Source organism: Phragmites australis, chromosome 21 (genome assembly GCF_958298935.1).
Source record: "Phragmites australis chromosome 21, lpPhrAust1.1, whole genome shotgun sequence".
In the NCBI taxonomy this organism is placed as follows: domain Eukaryota; kingdom Viridiplantae; phylum Streptophyta; class Magnoliopsida; order Poales; family Poaceae; genus Phragmites; species Phragmites australis.
The window spans coordinates 22,846,408-22,864,483 of NC_084941.1; the positions used below are offsets into that span (position 1 = coordinate 22,846,408).

At 45.0% G+C, this 18,076-nt stretch overlaps 1 pseudogene; it reads left to right on the forward strand.

Annotated features, from left to right (window-relative positions):
• The first annotated feature begins 5,296 nt into the window (after positions 1-5,296).
• LOC133903447 (disease resistance protein RGA2-like) lies at positions 5,297-13,104 on the forward strand (annotated as a pseudogene).
• Positions 13,105-18,076: the final 4,972 nt, after the last annotated feature.

The following is an 18,076-nucleotide window of genomic DNA, read 5'->3' on the forward strand; positions in this document are numbered from 1 at the left end:
TTCCTCCACTTGGTCTTATTAAAAGACCACCTACGCCTATCCCTGACTCGTCGGTTGGGCCTCTGCCTCTCGTTCCGGTCACAATCTTTGCTGAAAACAAATGTGCGTTGTCCGCTGAACCTAATGCTATCATTACCAGTTCTGGAGATGCCATTCCATGGGTTATTGAACCTCTATAGGTGTACTCCAGGCAACGACATCATGTGAGAAGTGTTTCTGCTACTGTGTCCACAATGCTTTCCACGCCCATACCACCTTCATTGTGCCCAGGCAACGAGCGAGACATGCCATTTGCTATAGCCGTCGCCTCACTGGACTTGAATCAAAATGGCGACCATGATGCATTGCAGGCACCAGAATCCTACCCTACGCGCTCGAATATCTTCATCTCCAACATTTCTGAGCCCGTCAAGGGGGTTCTCCCTCCGCCCAAAGTCTTGAAGAGACGAAGGAACGCACCCCCATTGGGCCAAGTTCCCTGGCACAGTAGGAGGCAAGTCGGTGTGGGACCTTGGCCTCCAAGCAATTTGGACCATCGAGCAAGGTGCAACATCATGAAGGAGCTAGGAATAATTTCAGGCCAAGAACAGGTTCATCAGCAAGCACAAGATGCATATAGTCGCCTCTTTTAGTAGCCGTTATCCCTTGCTCATTTGATGGTGTAGAATGCTATTTTCGGCTGGTCCTCTAATCACACTGATTAGGTTAGGATCACGAATGAACTAGTGACAATCGCTTGACTATACAAAGCTTACAGTGGTTGTTCTTTGATAATTTTCTCTATGGATGCCTCTTCTATCTTGGTTTGGAACGTGCGGGGTCTCAATGATAGGCCCGGCGTAATGCTGTCCGTGATGTGGTTCTATCATCCAAGGCAGACATCATTTGTCTACAAGAGACGAAAGTGGCCACTATTTTGCCTCATCTTCTTCTCTCGGTGTTTGGGTCAGACTATGACTAGTACGTCACTCTCCCGGCTGACGGTACAAGAGGAGGTATACTGATCATTTGGAAAGCGATCATTTGTGAGGCTATTGGCACTAGAGTGGACTCCTCCGCCTTGATGCAATTTTCCAACCAAGAAGGCCACAGTTGGTGGTTCACAGGGGTATACGGCCCACAACTTGATGCTGAAAAGTTGTTGTTCCTCCAAGAGTTGCATGATGTGTGCGCACTTTGCAACAGGCCGTGGCTAGTGGTGGGCGATTTTAACTTGATCTATCAGGCTGCAAACGAGAATAACACCAATGTTAATCGTGCTATGATGGGGAGATTCCGCCGACTGCTTGATGATGTTGAGCTGAAGGAAATCACCCTGCTTGGTTGCAAGTACACATGGTCCAACGAACGAGAATCGCCAACCCTTGTGAGATTGGATCATGCCTTTTGTTCAGTGGATTGGGAAGTGCTCTTTCCAGATTCTTTGTTACAAAGAGCAGCGTCGGGCGTGTTCGATCATTGCCCGCTTCTCCTTGGGCTCAAGATAAACATCCGAGGAAAGCGCATCTTTCATTTCCAGAGCTTTTGGCCATCTCTCGATGGTTTTCATTATTTTGTATAGGAGAATTGGAATACACCTGTTTCAGCTACGTGCCCAGTCAAGCTCCTATACTTCAAAATGATGCGGCTAAGCAAGGGTTTGCAAAGCTGGAACGAGAAAAGTGTAGGTAATATCAAACTCTAGCTTTCTATGACAAAGGAATTATTGCATCACCTGGAAATAGCTCAAGACTCCCGGTAGCTCACGGAGGGAGAGGAATGGCTATGTAAGAGGTTGAAGAGGCATTGTCTAGGTTTGGCCTCCCTCGAACGCACTATAGCACGCTTGCATTCTTGCATTTTGTGGCTATGGGAGGGTGATGCAAACACATCCTTTTTCCATCTACATGCTCAGCATAGGAAAAGGGAAAACTTTATATCAAAACTTCCAGTTGGTGATCATCTACTCACTTCTCAACAGGAAAAGCAGGAAGCAGTTTTCAAGTTCTATGATGATTTATTGGGTTTGGATGAGCTAAGGAACACCACGCTGAACCTGAGCTCTTTCCATCACCATGACCATGATCACAGCTCCTTGGAAGAGTTGTTTACCGAAGAGGAGGTGACGGCGACGATTAAGACTCTCCCCCAAGATAAAGCACCGGGTCTCGATGGGTTCACCGGGCATTTCTACAAATCTTGCTAGTTCATAATAAAGGAAGAACTCATGCGGGAATTGCTAACTGTACAGGAGGGACGAAAAATGAAGTTTCGATTACTAAACACAACATTCCTCACTTTGATCCCAAAGAAAGTTGATGTTGTCCAAGTGAAAGATTACCGCCCAATAAGTCTAATTCATAGCTTTGCGAGGTTGGTGACCAAGCTAATGGCCAACAGATTGGCACCATCACTACCTTCTATGGTCTCTATCAACCAAAGCGCTTTTTATCCGGGGTGTTCTGTACAGGATAATTTCCTTCTCGTTCAGCAAACAGCCCGGCACCTCCATAGGCAAAAAGAAAAGAGTATCCTTCTTAAACTGGGTATTTCAAAAGCTTTCGACATGGTTTCTCGGCCTTTCTTACTAGAAGTTCTCCAACACCTCGGGTTTGGTCGGCAATGGTGCAACTTGCTTTGCAGCCTCCTTTCTACGTCTTCCACCTGGGTCCTTATGAACGGAGGGCCAGGAGAAGAGATTGCTCACCATCGAGGGCTCCAACAAGGCGATCCACTATACCCATGTTGTTTATTCTTGTGATGGACGTGCTGAATTCTCTAGTCAACAAGGCATGCCAAGATGGATTGCTACATTCCCTCACAGGTTGTGGACTACAACATCGCATGTCCCTTTATGCCGATGACGTGGTGCTGTTCATCCGGCCCATTACGGAGGAATTAAGTCTTATCAAGTGAGTGCTTGAAGTTTTTTGGAAAAGCATCTGACCTCAAGAAGAATATTTTGAAAAGCTCGGTTATACCAATACAATGTGAGGAGGACGATATGGGGACCGTGCAGGACTAGCTACCCTGTGAGCTTAACAGCTTCCCATCCACTAATCTTGGGCTCCCATTGTCGCTCAAGAAACTGACAAAGGTGGATATTCAGTCACTTTTTGACAAGATCGCTGACCTACTGAACCGTGCCGGAAGATTGACTTTGATATGTGTTGTCCTTTCAGCGACTCCTATCTACCAAATGATTGTGATGGACCTTCCTAAATGGGTTCTGAAAGAGATTGACAAACGAAGGCGGTCTTTCTTGTGGAAGGGTCGAGAGAATGTGAATGGAGGGCACTGTCTGGTTTTGCGGCCTTGTGTGTGCAGGCCACTTCAATATGGGGGTCTAGGTATCCATGATCTTCCCCCCCTAGGCTGGGCTCTTCGCGTCCGTTGGCTCTGGTTACAAAAAACTGATCCTTCGCGCCCTTGGGTAGGTCTGCAGGTGCCAGTACATCACAACGTCGGGGCACTATTTGCTATGGCTACTGCGACACTAGTCGAAGATGGAGAAAACACAAAGTTTTGGTCCGACCAGTGGTTGCATGGAAGATCTATTTCAAAGTGCACGCCACATCTTGCAGCACTAGTCCTGTGTCAAATTTTCAACCGACGGACTATGGGCAAGGCATTGCTAGATCGACATTGGGTAAGTGATATCAGAGGCATGCTTTCGGTGTTGGCTTTGGATGAGTACTTGCTACTTTGGGACCTGGTGGAAGCGGTGCAACTACACGAAGGGACAGAGGACCACCATGTTTGGAAGCTTTCAGCATCGGGGGTCTACTCCACTAAATCGGCCTATAAAGCTTGTTTTGTAGGGTCCATCAGGTTCGCGTCGTGGAAACATATATGGAAATCATGGGCACCTTTGCGCTGCAAAATTCTTCTTGTGGCTTGCAGTGCTCAACTGGTGTTGGACGGCAGAGCGACTAGCCAAGCGGGGATTGCTGCACCCGGCGGGATGTCCACTTTGTGATCAGGATGACGAGACAATCCAACATCTGCTAGTGTCGTGTGTGGTTGCCAGACAGGTTTGGCTTGCTTTGCTACAGCGAGTGGACCTCCAAGCTGTCGCGCCACAACCTGATGCTCACTCTTTCTCTAGCTAGTGGTGTAGCACACTAAAAAGGATCGAAAAACAGCTGAGAAAAGGATTCAATACCCTGGTGATCCTAGGTGCTTGGGAACTCTGGAAGCACCGCAATGTTTGCATGTTTAATGGAGGGTCCCCGGATGTGAACATTGTCCTACGAGCTGTAGCTGATGAGGGGGCTCTTTGGTGTGCCGCCGGTGCCCATGAGTTGAGAAAGCTTTTGGCAAGCTAGCTTGTTTTGCCTTAGGTCGTTTCTTCCTTTTGCTTGTGGTGCGCATGTGTACGCCTTTTTTTTCGTTTCTCCCGGTCTTGACCAGGGTTTTTCTGTACTACATTTATTCCTTCTATTAATGAAATGATACGCAACTCTTCTACATTGTTTGAGAAAAAAAAAAGTTGGCAACTCTACATTAAGTACCGAAGCTCAAGGTTGTCGAGGTGCATGAAGAGAATCCGGAGCTGTCCTTAGCAATAGTTAGATCAAGATACTTGTTTTTCCTGTCCAAGCTAACACTGACTGTTAAAGTTAGTGAAACAACACCTCCAATGGATTTTGAGAATCATGAATCATCTCTCGCAGAACTGAGGTTGGATGGCTGCAACTTTTTCTTCCCCTACAGTCCATCACCACCAACTGGATTTTGACAATCGTAGAGGATTTGTGTAGGAAGGGGCATAGAGTTTTACCTTGGCTTGTTGCAATTGGCATTTCATCCACTGAGAATGGCTTAGGGGACAAACATCACATCGAGTAGCACTTGAAAGAAACATAATGTTCAAGGAACAGTTCGAGCATTCCTGGACTAATTTATAGTTGGAAATTGTGAATGAGGTCCTCTTGTAGGAACTGAACATAAGATGGAATAATCAAGAGAATTTAAATTATTCAACGGGTTCATGAGTTGAATTAGTCAATGCGAACAAATGACCAATTTGCCTAGGACAGGCCATGAAGTAAATTGAGGAAGCATTGCTTATGTGAATCTGTCTACTCTAATGAAGAGACGAGGCAGCCAAATGAAACAGTTGAAGTCAACCATACATGTAAATGAGTTTTGTGAACAACCAAGTATAAGTCACTTAATTGTATACGATGTACCCAACCCTACACAACCCAATGGCACCTCTACGCACAGCCTGACACCAAGACAGCGGCAAATTTCGTTTACATCAACCGACGTGCTCTGACGTGCACCGGCAAATTTGTTTGCATCAACTTGTTCTGAGGAATCAGTCTAGTACTCTGCATGTTCACACAGTTAAGTTATATGCTGGTTTGACCAATAATTGTGTGGCCTCACAGCTAACTACTGCCCGTTTCTTTGTGAAATCCCAAGAATCGACCATATGATCTCTCCTCTGGACTTGCGTTTGCTGCTGTTCTGTGCGTGTGTTCTTGTGAGTAGTGAGAGCAACCATGGCTGAGCTTATGGTCGGGCCGCTAATCGCCATGGTAAGGGAGAAAGCCTCCAGCTACCTCCTGGACCAGTACAAGGTGATGGAAGGCAATGGAGGAGCAGCGCGAGGACAAGGGTGCTTACCAGGCTGGAGTAAGTGCCTGGCTCAAAGCACTCAAGAAGGTCTCCTATGAAGCAAATGACGTCTTTGACGAGTTCAAGTACGAGGCACTCCGGCGCGATGCCAAGAAGAAGGGGCACTACAGCATGCTTGGCATGGATGTTGTAAGCCTCTTCCCCACTTATAACCCCATCATGTTCCGTTGCAGGATGGGCAAGAAGCTGCGCAGGATTGTGCAGACCATCGAGGTCCTTGTCGCAGATATGAATGCATTTGCGTTGACTCCACACCGGCAGGAAGCACCACTGTCAAAGCAGTGGCGTCAGACAGATTCCATAATGATCAACTCTGAGGAGGATATTGTCCTCAAATCTAGACATAAAGAGAAGCAGGAAACTGTGAAGATACTGCTTGACGAAGCTAACAACAGGGATCTCGTTGTCGTCCCCATTGTTGGAGTGGGAAGACTATACTTGCGCAGCTCATTTACAATGACCCTGAAATTGAGAAGCATTTTTTCTAGCTCCGAAAGTGGCTGTGCGTGTCAGATGATTTTGATGTTATCAAAATTGCCAGAAGCATTTGCAATACCAATGAGCAAGATCGTGAGAAAGCATTGCAGGATCTTCAGAATGAAGTAAGTGGAAAGAGGTATCTCATTGTTCTGGATGATGTATGGAATCGGGATCCTGATAAGTGGGGAAAACTGAAGAGCTGCCTTCAGCGTGGTGGCAATGGCAGTGCAATATTGATGACAACTCGTGATTCAGAAGTGGCTCGAATTATGACCATGGGTATGGTTGAAGCCCATGATCTTGAGAAGTTAGGTCACAGCTTTCTCAAGGAAATTATTCAGAGAAGAGCATTCAGTTTGCAAAAGCCTAACAGTGATGATCTAGATGGTATTCTTGATAAGATTGTGGACAGATGTGTTGGCTCTCCTCTAGCTGCCAAAGCCTTTGGCTCTATTTTGAGAACCAAGACCAGCGTGCAAGAATGGAACGATATATTATCCACGAGCATAATCTGTAATCAGAAGACTGAAATTTTACCAATACTCAAGCTTAGTTATGATGACCTACCTTCACACATGAAGCAGTGCTTTGCCTTTTGTGCTTTGTTTCCCAAAGATTATGAGATTGATGTGGACACTTTGATCCAATTATGGATGGCACATGACTTCATACCAGCACAGGCAGAAGACCGTCCTGAAACGGCCGGCAGAGAAACTTTCATGGAGCTAACTTGGAGGTCATTCTTTCAAGATGTGAAACAAACCTCTCCGGAAGAGTATGGAACAAAGGAGCGGTTTCGTAGCAGAACCATATGCAAGATACATGATCTTATGCATGACATAGCACTCTCTGTTATGGGAAAGGAATGTGTCACTTTAACTAATTCAAGCAATCAAGAGAAGTTGTTGTCGAGCGATACTGTTCTCATGATCAGACCATACACCAGTTTTGGATCATTTTCTGAAGAAACAATCTTCAACACTCCGGACATTGTTGTATACAGATACGTACATTGGTGGCTCAGCACCACATTTATCAAAGTACAATTCTCTACGAGTACTAAAGCTATTTCGATTGCGAGAACATCCACTTGGGCCAAGGCACTTACAACACCTAAGATACCTTAGTCTTGAAAATAATTCGAAGATCAGAGAACTTCCTGAAGAAATAAGCACATTGTATAATCTACAGACTTTGGACCTTTCTCATTGCATCCATCTTGGTCAACTTCCAAAGGGTATGAAATATATGACAAGCCTCAGACATCTCTATACTAATGGGTGTGAATCACTGAAGTCCATGCCTCCAGACCTCAGGCAACTCACTTCTCTGCAGACTCTAACTTATTTTGTGGTCGGTGCTAGCTCTGGTTGCAGTAATGTGGGAGAACTGCAGAAGTTAAACCTTTGTGGCGAATTAGCATTGCATGGCCTAGAAAATGTTACTGAAGCTCATGCAATAGCAGCCGGTCTTCAGAATAAAGAGAAATTGACGCATTTGTCTCTTCAATGGTCTGGTGAAGGCCGCAAAGAATCCGTACAGGCTTGTCATAAAAATGTGCTAGATGCTCTCAAACCTCATAGTGGGCTGGAGATGCTAAGGATAGTTAACTACAAAGGCACTAGTTTGCCAGCCTGGATGATAGATCCAAGTTTGTTGCAGCACTTGACTGAGCTCCGTTTAGTTGGGTGTACAATGTGTGAGGAATTCCCTCAATTCTGTCATTTAAATGGTCTTCGAGTTCTTTATTTGGAAAATTTGGACAAATTGCAGAGCCTATGTAGCGATATGGCATCCATGACATTTCCAGCACTAATTGAACTCGAGTTACGTGATCTGAACAGCTTAGAGAGATGGGTGGCAACTGAAGGAACAGGGGGAGAAGAACTGAGATGTCCTCAGCTTCAGAAGGTATGCATTCGTAACTGTCCAAAGTTGGCAACTCTGCTTGAAGCATCCATGACATTTCCAGCACTAATTGAACTCGAGTTACGCCATTTGGCGAGCTTGGAGAGATGGGTGGAAACAGAAGGGACAGGGGGAGAAGAACTGAGATGTCCTCAGCTTGAGAAGGTATGCATTCATAACTGTCCAAAGTTGGCAACTCTGCCTGAAGCACCAAAGCTCAAGGTCGTCGAGGTGGATGAAGGGAATCCGGAGCTGTCCTTAGCAATAGTTAGATCATCCTATATGTCGCTCCTGTCCAAGCTAACACTAATTGTTCGAAGTAGAGAAACAACACCTCAACTGGATTTTGAGAATGACGAATCATCTCTGTCAGAACTGAGCTTGGATGGCTGCAACTTTTTCTTCCCCTCAAGTCCATCACCAGCATCAACTGGGGTTTGGAAATGGTTTGGAAAACTCGTAGATTTGGAAATCAATAATTGCGATGTACTTATCTACTGGCCGGACGAAGTGTTCAGAAACTTGGTATCCTTGAAGCAATTGGAGATTTATAGATGTAATAAGCTAATAGGGCCAACACAGCTGAGGGCTGAACCAACACAAACAACGGATCAGGTCCTGCCACATCTAAACTCAATATTTATTTTCGGATGTGAAAGCTTGGTCGAGCTCTTCATCCTTCCCCCGTCCCTCAGACGTATTGACATTGATTTCTGCCGTAATCTTGAGTCCATATGGGGGAAGGAGGAACAGTTTGGGACACGTACAACGACCACACATCCACCAAGCAACGACGAAGCATCCACCAGCCATGTGCCAGAGCAATCATCATCACCACCAAATCATCCTCCACCACGCCTAGAACATCTACGCATATGGGGTTGTCATAAGTTGGTAGCACTTTCAAACCTACCACCGTCCCTCAAGTGGTTATATGTAATACCAAATTTTTGAGAGAGAAAAAAAAAGGAGAGATTTGACCAAAATTTGACTTTTTGATCCGTTGCTCGTATGGACGATCGGAGACCGTGGTTGCGTTCATCTCGTCGAGACGAACCCATTTTGCTATTCATATGTCCGTTCCGGGCATTTTGAGACCCGTAGTGAGCCCAATAAATTTAGACCGTTCGTTGTTTTGAAAAAAAAAATAAAAAAAAGAAAGAAGATAAGTATCGGCCGATCCATCCAGACTTTCCAGCACCCGTGCTTCGCGTTTCTCTCTCTCTCGCACGCGTCTCTCTCTTTCTGTCGGCGCCGAGCTTCCACGGTGCGTGTTCTGCGCTGGGCTGCTCGCCGGCCGACCTGCTTGCTCCGGCTGTCGCGCCCCTGCTGTCGCCGTCGCGCTCGCCGCCGTGCACCGGCCGAGTTCCCGCCGCCGCGCCGCGCGTTGCCGAGCCGCCGTGCGCCGCGTGCCTGCGCTGCTGCTGCTGCCGGCGCCGCTGCGCGTTGCCGAGCCGCCGTGCGCCACCGTCCGTCGCCGGCCGTCGTGCCTCTGCGCTGTAAGAAGAAGCAAGCAAGCAGAGCCAGCCGAAGAGAACCAGGAAGAAGAAGCCAGGAAGGAAGAAGGAGAAAAGAAAAGAAAAGAAAAGAGAAAAAAAAAGAAAAAAGGGGAAGAAAAAAAAAGGAAAAAGAAGAAAAAAAAAGGAAAAGTTGGAAATTTCGGGATTTCGTCGGATTCTTCGTCAATCTTTCGAAGACGATTTCTCGGTAATTTCTGGATATTTGTGATTTGATTAAATCAAATCAATCAATTCCTGTCGTATTATTTAATGTGATCAATAGTCTGTTTTGTTTCGATAATCATTATTTATTCGAAGATACGTTATCCGAGTCGAAGTATTTATTTCGATCATCAGAGCGAAGTCTAATTAGTGAGATTTTAGTTCAACTCTGAATTGAAAATAGTGTATCATTTCATGTGATACAATTGTCTGTTCAGTTTTTCGGAATGTAGGCGTATACGTGACGTTTTCAGACGTAGAATTGACGCTTCATATTTTATGTGTTATAAATGTGTTTTAGTTCTAATAGTATGCCTGTATAGGTGGTACTATTTTCGGACGTTCTTGATCGAATTTTCTTCATCGTCGGTAAAGGCAAGTGAATGTATTGTATGACTATGCTTTAACCTAATATTGGGTTGCCTACATTCTTTAATTACAGTGCATTCATCTAATCTGAATGACTGATTCTGAGCTGGGTACTATGTTGTTTACGTTTCCAGAAGTTTACTCGATGATTGATTTATGAAGTGCAGTAAGCACGATATGCCATTATGCAGTTGTTCATTATTGTTTTATGCAATGTTTAATTTCGAAGTCTCAAGCATATTCCGGGAGTTATGATAGTTATGCTTGAAGCACGTTATACATATACATCTCATGCATTGGAAGTTTGTCGCCGTCTTCTGGCCGCGACCGTACCGGTACAGTACCGTATGTCACCCGAGGAGGGGTACGGTGCACACCCTTACGTTACCCGAGGAGGGGTAAGGGTGACGAGAGCATATCATGTGCATGGTTATGTCTTCTTAGGGTACGGTGCACACTCTTACGTTACCCGAGGAGGGGTAAGGGTGATGAGAGCATATCATGTGCATGGTTATGTTTTTTTATGAAATTCAATGAATCATTCGCATCAAATCTTATTTCCTTTAGTTAGCTTGTATATAGATATATATGCGGCTCTGAAGGCTTATACCAACCGTATGTTAAATTTTTTTAATGTTATCGTGGACTTGCTTAGTCATAATTGTTTCTCCTAGTGTTGGCGGTCTGTTTCATTACTAGTTTCTATTTAGAATTGTTAGCTCATTCAACTGTGGCTAAATAGCTTTTTGTTAAAGTACCTTTCACTTGCTGAGATTTTTGAATCTCACCCGTGCTTTCTTTACAGGTATGTTTAGATGTTGTCGTGCATTTTGGGAATGGATCTTGGTAGCTGCACACACTACCTTATCACGATGTCGATAGCTCAACCGGTGTATACTAGTGGTGTGTCTGATGGTCCGTCGTTTGTTTTGGTTTATGTTGTGGCACGACGCTGGTAGCGTCGTGACGGACTCTATATATATGCTGGTTATATCTGTTTCTGCCTGCCTGTGATATTTCTTTTGGTCAGCTATACCTCTCTATAGAGGAAATATTGTCAAAATTTTCTTTTTTTCAAATAAATAGGCTTGGTTGTAAAGTAGGGTGTTACATTATATATTGTGGACTGTCTGGAGCTCTGTTCGATGTCAGGACAGCTGGATGCACTTGTTGCTTTATACATTGATGGCTGCAATAATTTGCAGTCACTTGATTCCTTGGGAGGCCTGCGATCATTAGAAAGGCTCATTCTTGAGAGCTGCAAGCGCCTTACATCCTTACCTGGTGGTCTTGAGAGTTGCTCTGCTCTTCGGGAACTTAAGATCAAATATTGCCCAGCCATAGATATGAAGCCACTTTACAAATACCATCAAGAGCGGCTCAACAACCTTGAACGCAGAGACTTATCACATGCTCATTCAAGCGATCCATGTGAAGGTACATTTCAATTTCATTTTCTTGTTTTCCTACATGCTATAAATCCACACCTTGTGGTCTGAACTTGAAAATTTTAATCACATTACCTTGTATATTTTTCTTATAGAAATTTATTTGCTGGGGTCGTTTGGCACGGATCCGAATCCTAGATTTTTTAAAGCTGTTCTTATCCAGCGCTAAGAAATCTAAGGTCTGAAATTGTACGTGAATTAAGGGTATTTTATTATATAAAAAATAAATATTTAAATCACTTTATTTTATTATATAAACTTCAGATTCAGTATGGATCTCGAATCTGAAGCTGTGCTAAACTGACATTAAGACTCAAGCTTATGAACTTTTATTTTTCCTATAGAAATTCCTCTTTATACCGTACCTTTTTTTATGGACGGGTAGTCTGGTGGATAGGTCGGAGGAAGGCAACCCATCAAAAGGCATATGCTATTAATGATTTGCACTACCTATGTCTTCAATGATTATTTTGTTTCAGTACAACACCTTAAATTACTTTATCGATCGAAACGGGCTAGAGTACGCCTATAGCTATACATTAGTTGTGATTTGTGATGTCCTTGATTTCCTGAATCTATTTTTCTCAATACTCTACAATGATTTAGTTACTGTCTATTTTTCAAAAAAATATTTTGGAACTATCAATATCATGGAAATATTTCCCTATTCTATCCATAATTCATTGTGACCGGTGACCCCATATCATAGTTTATTAGGTTATTTGTTTTACTAGTCAACGCAGGAGCGTGCGGGACCCACACGGGAGGGCGCCCGCGCGCGCAGCGCTCACACGGGAGGGTGTGGGAGGGGAGGGCAGACCATTTTTTAAGTACTAGAGATTTAGGTGCAACTAATGTACATAGGTAAATTCTTACACCATTTTTCTTATCTATCTACAGGGCCTAAACTACAGGACCCAAAAACTTGGAAATATGCTATTTCTTGGTGTAAAGATCGAGCAATCTGGGGCGATTCCTGAACAGAGACCCAATGTTTGTCCTGAAATCTGAAATCTAGAGTGCAAGATGTGGAATGGAGGCCGCACCAAGACAAGTGTTGACAAAATATAATCCAAAATGCACAACTGGAGAAGCTCTGCAAAATAAGTACTCTTGTAGACGTGTGGTACCCTTTTGTTTCCATTATTCTTGTATAATGTTGTCATCGAATTGTGCTCTTTATTTCAAAGTTATTCTACCATGAATAAGTACTCTTATAGTGTTGACGCATGAGTAAGTACAGTCGGTGATAATCAACTACTGCACTTGGACTATAGTTGGTCTGTTTGAATAAGCTAGAAGTATTACAGAGGATTAGAGGAACATGACGTGTAGCATTCTCTACAGATTTGTGATGGTTTCCTGAGGCAGGAAATACTTGTCCCGGTGGGCGCTATTGAGTAGGTTGTCTTGAAGCCGAGAGTGGAAGATCAATTTCTACGGAAATGGCGTGCAAATGACCTGTATGATGCAAATGGCTACGCTATGGAATAAAGAGGTTAGAAAAAGAAAGTGGTGCTCTCGGCTTGGACATGCATGCATGATGCATGTGTTCGTATTACTAAAAAAATATTTTTAGAGGTGGGTGGTAACTCATTTTCACACGCATTTAGTGCACCCGTCTACAATTGAAGGCCTGTAGAAATGAATAATTTTTACAGGCGTAAAAGTGACCGTGTGTGGAAATCTATTACTATAGACGGTTCACTTAAGGAACCGCCTGTGAAAATAGGTTTCCACAGGTGGTTCCTTAAGCGGATCGCCTGTAAAAATTTATTTCCACAGGCGGTTTCTTAAGCGGATTGCCTGCGATAATCGGTCCCTCAAAGAAAAGCAAAAAAAAAAATTTGGACCGTCTACGATAATTTGGTTATTTCTACAGACAGTTTACATAAAGAACCACCTGTAGAAATAGGTGACAGTTTATCTTCAAAAATTTATTATTTTTTCATACGAAGTCAGATGAGGATAAAATTTATATGAAAATTGTAGCTCTCGATGAGATCTACAACTTTGTAGTTGAAAAGTTTTTCATTTGAAGTCATTTAGATGTCCACATAATCATTTAAAACTTTAAACGATTATTTGAATATCTAAATGACTTCAAATAAAAAAATATTAACTTCAAAGTTGTAGATCTCATCGAGAGATACAATTTTCTCAGTTTCGCAAATAATAGCAAGATCAGAGAACTTCCTGAAGAAATAATGATATCGTATAATCTACAGACTTTGAAGATGTGAAACGGCATACCAGCACATGACTTCATACCAGCACAGGCAGAAGACCGTCCTGAAACGGCCGGCAGAGAAACTTTCATGGAGCTAACTTGGAGGTCATTCTTTCAAGATGTGAAACAAACCTCTCCGGAAGAGTATGGAACAAAGGAGCGGTTTCGTAGCAGAACCATATGCAAGATACATGATCTTATGCATGACATAGCACTCTCTGTTATGGGAAAGGAATGTGTCACTTTAACTAATTCAAGCAATCAAGAGAAGTTGTTGTCGAGCGATACTCGCCACTTGTTCTCATGATCAGACCATACACCAGTTTTGGATCATTTTCTGAAGAAACAATCTTCAACACTCCGGACATTGTTGTATACAGATACGTACATTGGTGGCTCAGCACCACATTTATCAAAGTACAATTCTCTACGAGTACTAAAGCTATTTCGATTGCGAGAACTTCCACTTGGGCCAAGGCACTTACAACACCTAAGATACCTTAGTCTTGAAAATAATTCGAAGATCAGAGAACTTCCTGAAGAAATAAGCACATTGTATAATCTACAGACTTTGGACCTTTCTCATTGCATCCATCTTGGTCAACTTCCAAAGGGTATGAAATATATGACAAGCCTCAGACATCTCTATACTAATGGGTGTGCATCACTGAAGTCCATGCCTCCAGACCTCAGGCAACTGACTTCTCTGCAGACTCTAACTTATTTTGTGGTCGGTGCTAGCTCTGGTTGCAGTAATGTGGGAGAATTGCAGAAGTTAAACCTTGGTGGCGAATTAGCATTGCATGGCCTAGAAAATGTTACTGAAGCTCATGCAATAGCAGCCGGTCTTCAGAATAAAAAGAATTTGACGCATTTGTCTCTTCAATGGTCTGGTGAAGGCTACGAAGAATCCGTACAGGCTTGTCCTAAAAATCTGCTAGATGCTCTCAAACCTCATAGTGGGCTGGAGATGCTAAGCATAGTTAACTACAAAGGCACTAGTTTGCCAGCCTGGATGACAGATCCAAGTTTGTTGCAGAACTTGACTGAGCTCCGTTTAGTTGGGTGTACAATGTGTGAGGAATTCCCTCAATTCTGTCATTTGAATGCTCTTCAAGTTCTTTATTTGGAAAATTTGGACAAATTGCAGAGCCTATGTAGCGATATGGAATCCATGACATTTCCAGCACTAATTGAACTCGAGTTACGTGATCTGAACAGCTTGGAGAGATTGGTGGCAACAGAAGGGACAAGGGGAGAAGAACTGAGATGTCCTCTGCTTGAGAAGGTATGCATTCGTAACTGTCCAAAGTTGGCAACTCTGCCTGAAGCACCAAAGCTCAAGGTCGTGGAGGTGGATGAAGTGAAACCGAAGCTGTCCGTAGCAGTAGCTAGATCAAGATACATGTGACGCCCGTTTTATCGCCGCGGCCCAGCCCAGCCTTCGCCTGCTTTCGGCCCAGCCCGCCCGCGCGCCGCTGTCCAGTGGGACCCGCCCGTCAGCACCTTCGTCCCCGCCGCGCCCGCTCCGCCCGCGCGCCGTATCCGAACTGATCTCCGAAGCTTCCGCGCCGAATCCGAGTCCGCCGCCCGCCCGCCTTTCGCGCCGCGCCTGCGCAACAACCCGCGCCTGCCTCGCCTATATATCCCCAGCAGCGCCGCCTTCTTTCCCCCCCTGCACACGCGCAAGAACCCGAGCTCGCCGAGCGCCATAGCCGCCGCCGTCGCCGAGCCATCCGCCGCACCCGAACCTCCCCGCCGCGTCCGAGCTCGCCGCCAGCATCGCCGGAGCGTGAGGAGCTCGTTTTGCTGCTCGCCGAAGTCTCTCCGCCGTCGGAACCAAGCTCTCACCGATCGCCGGTAATCTCCGCCGCCCTCCTTCGTCGCTAGCATCGCCCGAAGGTCTCCGCGGTCAGCTAACCCCTTCTCCGGCACCATGTCCCCCAGGAAGCTTCCCCGCCAGTTGGATTCGCCTCTCCGCCGTTGCAGCCGGGCACCCGTCGATTTCAAGACCTCCCCGGCCGTCGACAAGCCTCCGGTGAGTTTCCCCGTGCTCTCCTCGTTCGGTTGCACCTTTTCCCGAAGGATTTGGCGGTCGGTAGCGCAAGATCGCGTGTCTCCGGCGATCTTCCGGTGAAGTCCGAGGCGGCGCCGTCGTTTTTCGATCGCCGCCGACCTGTTTCCCCCCCCCCCCCCAATCAACCTCAGCCGTTGGATCTTTGTTGAACGTTCCTGATTAGATCGCAAAGATACCCCTTCGCTAGCCGTCCAGATTGCGCCACGTGTCCCTCTTAAATCCAGTCAGCAGTCAAGACACGTCAGCGCGCCACGTGGATGTCCCTGTCCTACGTGGCAGAGCCCAGTCAGCAGTGGATGCCCAGTCAGCAGCCCAGTCAGCCTGTGACGTCAGCATTGCGCATTAATTAGGATTTTCAGCATGAAAAGAATTCCACCTATTCTCGGAAAATAGGGAGATTTGCAAGGAAACCCCTAGGCTTCACTGTTTTTGCATATAGGCCCTTAGATAGTTCTGGATAATTACAATTTGGCCCCTGGACTATAGGATAATTGCAATTAGGCCCCTGGATTTTAGGGTAAATATGTTTAGGTCCCTGAACTTTGCACTTAAGGCCCTAGAACTATCTGTTTTTCAATTTAGTCCTTGCAACTTTCAGAAAAGCCCCTGAAGAGTAGAATTAGTGTAACTTTTCCATACGACCTCCGATTTAGGTGATTTTCGTGCCCCCGAGATCGTAGCAGCGTGTACTTTCCGTTCTTAGCCTTTTTAGAGTTAGTTTCTCCTGTTTAGTGTGTTGTACTTAGCTGTTTTGTTATTTCTTTCCAGTGTGTTCTTCGGCTTAGGAGGAGAGCAGAGTGCCAGCATTCAAGACCAAGTTTTCGAAGATTCTGAGCAGCCAACTTACGAAGGCAAGTGTCCTTGATCACCTTGATTTAACCATAGATCATTATAGTTTACTTTTCCTTAGTTGCATGCTTGTCTAATTTTGAATCCCATGAATAGGGTTTACTAGAATTTGTATGGCCATTCCTTGTAGCCTCTTTTGGAGTTTTTGGGTCCTGTAAAAGGGTAGTCATGCTAGTGCAGTCATGGATTAGAATTATTATGAACTTTGATTAATAACTATGGAACAAGTACTTGGGAGAATTGATAATCTTGTAGTAACTTGAATTTAGGGATCCCAACTGGATGGCTAGTATGTGGTGGAGCTACACAGCAGGGTTTGTGTATGTTCCTGTGTGGGATCCTAAGGACCGGTTCTTGGAGCCTGTAACCTGGCAAAACAGCACAACCATGAGGCCTATATGGGTACGGCCTGGCTAAGTAATTAGTGTTCTTCGCATTCTGTACGCACCAATGGTTGGTTCGGTGGCACAAGAGGGGGCCTCTGCAGTGGATGGGATCCCTGTTAGCGGTGAAACCTCAGTGGGTGCTTATAGATGTGGAGATACTTTGTAACAGCCTTGTAGTGAGACCCCGGCCATACACCCCGGAAGTGTAAGGCAAAAAGGGAATCACGACTCGTGGGTAAAGTGTGCAAACTCTGCAGAGTAAATAACTGATCGATCAGCCGTGCTCACGGTCAAGAGCGGCTTCGACTTCTTCAGGATTAGATGGGAACTTTAAGGGTTGGTTTGGGTAGTCGGGTGGTGGTACTCCCGATGAGTCGGTAGCCGGATATGGGATATCTGGTGAGTCTGGTAGTCGGATGGGATCCGATGAGTTATGTTCTTATATTGTTGGAATAAAAATCTAGTAAATAGGATTGCTAGGTTGTTTGAGTCTGTTTTAGCTGAGCATAGTCGCAGTAAATCCCCAAGTTGACTTTTCCTTGCCAATAGCCTGCATGTCATATTTTTCCTCCACTTGCTGAGTACTTTATGTACTCACGCTTGCCTTTTCCCTACCCTCGGATGCTGCTCAGAAGGTGAAGTCCTCGAGGAAGTCCCGGGCGAGGACGCTGATTTCTAGAAGGAAGATGGCGTCGATTGAAGACCATGTCCTAGGCTGGTGTTTCCCCCGGACAACGCCAGTGGATGGATGGGTGTTCCGCTGCCAATTGAAGATTTATTAGTATTTTCTTTCAGACCTTCGGGTCCTTTTGTAAGGATTGTTTACGTTATTTAAGACACAGTTTATGTTATCACTAATGACGTCGCTGCATGTATGTAAAACTTGATCCTGACATACATGTGGAATACATCTGGTTGTTTCCTTTAAAACCGGGTGTGACAGAAGTGGTATCAGAGCCGTGTTGACCGTAGGACGCAAG